This window comes from Cibotium barometz, chromosome 6, assembly GCF_041138505.1.
Source record: "Cibotium barometz isolate CiBa-2024 chromosome 6, ASM4113850v1, whole genome shotgun sequence".
NCBI classification, from domain to species: Eukaryota; Viridiplantae; Streptophyta; class Polypodiopsida; order Cyatheales; family Cibotiaceae; genus Cibotium; species Cibotium barometz.
Genome location: NC_141051.1, coordinates 61087356 through 61091139, shown reverse-complemented (window position 1 = coordinate 61091139; position 3784 = coordinate 61087356).

Genomic DNA, 3784 nt, shown 5'->3' with positions numbered 1-3784 from the left:
GCAAAGCCCCTGTCGCGACGGTCCAAATTGCGGAGTAGCATGATAGGAGCATTCATATTTAGAAGCAAGCGGTGAGGTGGATATCCACCACCTAAATTCAAACCATTCAAGTACTCTATGCAAGCATTGAGGTGAGCCATCTCCAATTTGTAAAGTCCATTTGACAAATTCTAGTTCTGTACAATCAAATGCACTCTATCTGGCCCCATGTTTTGGGCGAGCTTTAAAACATTCACAGATCTGCAAATATATAACCGACATAATGTTGCATCAACAATATTCTCACACAATCCCTTTGCCACAACTAGTAAGATTTACCTGAAGTCACCACCAAAGAGCATAATTTTTCCACCAAACACAATATCACTTTGCATAATGTCTTTTAATGTCCTATCTAATGCTTCATAAGCATACCGATACATTATTGGAGCCTCATCCCAAATGATCAAACCTTGCAAGCTTCAACACCTCAGCCAATGGGCTATTACCTTTAATACCACATGTGCTAGAAGCATTCAAAACCAATGTGATTTTGAAACATGAGTGTGATGTACGACCATTTGATAGTAACGATGCAACAATTTTGGATGATGCACATGCCAAAGCAACTTGATTCTCTCCATGTAATCGAGATAGCAAGGCATTATAAAGATATGTCTTGCCTGATCCACCTAGTCTATCAAGGAAAAAAACACCATTATTGTTCAAAGCAACAACCTCAAGGATAGTATTAAATGCTCTTAATTGACAACTATTTAGACTCCTTTCCATGGATATAGACAAATCAGCCTATTGAACTGAATCAAACATCATCTCTTCCATCAACAAACCATTGTTGATAATAGTAACACTTGATCTATCAAGAATAGGCAACTCTTTAAAATCATGTAATCATTTACCATATTGTTGTAAGAGCTCTTCCATGTGCAACAGAGCTTGGTTCTTCGCTATAGAAAGACAAACACCATCATCAGCACACCCTCTCTGCAAGCCATGAAAAAAATCATCTGAAAGTTCTGTGTAGAATTTACTCCAAAGCTGTCCAGGGGATATAGGCTCACAAAAAACCAGTATAGTGACAAATAGTTGATGTAGTTGGAATCCTATTTTCTGCAATGCAGCTTCTTGAAGACACATACACCACTCCTCATCACTCTCCAACATTCCCCTAGCTTCACATGTAGCCTTAAAGCAGGGATACAATTGTCCACTTATAGTTTGTACATCCTCAAAAGATTTACAGCCTTTACACACTGTGAATAACATGTGTAGGTAGTATTGCTCACATGCACTCAGGCTAACATTATACATACGGCCAATCATATTTCCCCTTTTCCTTTTAGTCCATGATCGAAGAGCTGAATTCTAAACCCACTTGCAAGGGAAATCAACGTACATCAAGTTATTTGTATCTACATGATGCAGCTCATTGGCTCTGAACCATTCGGTGAGAGTAGTTCTTTGGTTTCTGTCATTGGCTCTGAGCCATTCTCGGTGAGAGTAGTTCTTTGGTTTCTATCACAACTAATTACATCACGCAAATCATCATGGTGATTGAATATCACATTATTTTGCATCAGAAGTTGAATAGTTAACCTTTGTATATCAAGCTTTTCATCATGCAAATCATATTAGTGTAAGTGCCAGCATGCCTCAGACGTAGACACGTACAGTGCATCTAGATATTGACTAACCTCGTCAATAACCCCATGCGTATCTTGCAACTCTATAGTAGCTCTATCATGTCCTTTATATACATACTTATACAAATACTTCACTGCTGTACAATAGATAATACTTATATGTTAATATGCGCTTTGTATCTCATAAAGAGAAAAGGATTATATGGAACAACCCATTGACTATCCACCCTATGATTTTTTACTTGGATGAAACTACCATCATCTCGCCACATGTATGTTAGATACCCATTGTCATCAACAATAGTAGTCTCGAAAAACTTCCAAGGATATCGATGTTCGCAGCTCCTGTTAACCATGCAAGGAGAGCGCATATTTAGTTCCCCACATGGTCCATGAATATTACAATGACTAGTTATGTTGTGCAACTCAGGAAACATCACCTTATCTCGAAGTTCAGCACATACCAACATATTATGGTGAGAAATCTCAGTCGGTTTACATCTACTTTCCAATATCAATAATATATATGCATGTGGCAAACCTCTTTTTGAAATTTAATAACAGAAACAAATCCTACCACTCTTCCAAATAATGTTTTTTTCACCAATAAGTGCATCATATCCTTATGCTTCTCATAGAAGACTCGTGCCATCAAAAGTGCGGTCGATCTTGGGCAGTTTGACCCAGCAGTAAAGCATTGCTTATTTCATCCCACTTAGGATTGCAAGTAAATGTAATAAAGAGGTCAGGCTTACTTGTCTTCCTAACAATTACCATTGAATCCTAATACAATTGATGCATATATCGAGGATCCCTATTATATAAAGATGGTAGAACTATCCTGAATCCAACAACAAATGCCTCCAGAGACTCTATTTACCCCATCACTTGTATTAACCATATCTGCAAGCCTTTAGTATACTTCGGCACGCAATTCTTTCTGGTTATTACATATCCATACCAATCTTGATTCTTCCATGCTACTATATGCATCAACAATGAACTGTTGCAAAAGTTGGCCACCGCGTAGAAGGCATGCATTTGTATCTTCCCTTATATGTAATCTATATGCATAATATTGTTGTTGAGTTATAGTCTTTGACTCCTCATTTAAACCTTGTCTTTCCTACCATGAAATGGAATTCCAAGATTCCAGCCATCGTGTCCTAGAGGAAACAGAAGAACATATAATAGAGGCATATATGAACGATGCAAGTTAGATATTCTTTTTATTATACATATAATTGGGCAAATTGAGAAGCTACACCTCATGTTTCATTAGGTATTACATAACCAACACGATGATAGGTAGAACAATGGATTCGAAAATTAAATACTCCTCCCCCCTAGTGAATTGATTATCCAATTGAGCACCTAGTGAAACAAATGCCAATGCGTTGTTATAAGAGCGTATATTCTTTCTATATTCCTTGCTTGCATTACCATTACCAAGTAATAACTCAACTAATGAAGAAGGAGGATTTCCCAAAGGCAGCAAGGAGATATTCCCACTTATAGTGTTTGCCCACATATTGTCCAAGCTTCCTTGATGCCTCACATTTCCAAATTAGTGCACAACAAAAATGGCACTTATAATCAAGGGCTCCTAAAGAGTGAAGGGTACATTCTCTAGAACATACCACCATAGTTGCTTGGTGCTTAACATTCCGAGGAAATGAAAGCACACACCTTATAGAGTGACACTTGGATTTAATACCTTTCACATCGCCAACAGCACAGCAAATAGGCTAAAGATCATCAACACAACCAATCTCATCTGTAGAGGTAGCTCACACAAATCAAAAGAAACGCAGCCTTGTGACATATCTCTATGTGCCTAGACATTCTAATGTTCATTAATAGGTTCCTAAAGTACCATAGCATTGGGGATGGCTCTTTTACTCAAATCTACGTGGATTTTACTATACAGTTCTCTATCCTCTTCTTCAACCCTTCCAAATGTTTCGATTTCATTTTCGTTACCATAGCATTGGGGATGGCTCTGTTACTCAAATCTACGTGGATTTTACTATACAGTTCTCTATCCTCTTCTTCAACCCTTCCAAATGTTTCGATTTCATTTTCGTTAAAGGACTTTGTTAAATTAGCAACAATTTGTTTTCGAATGCAAGTTCTTCTCC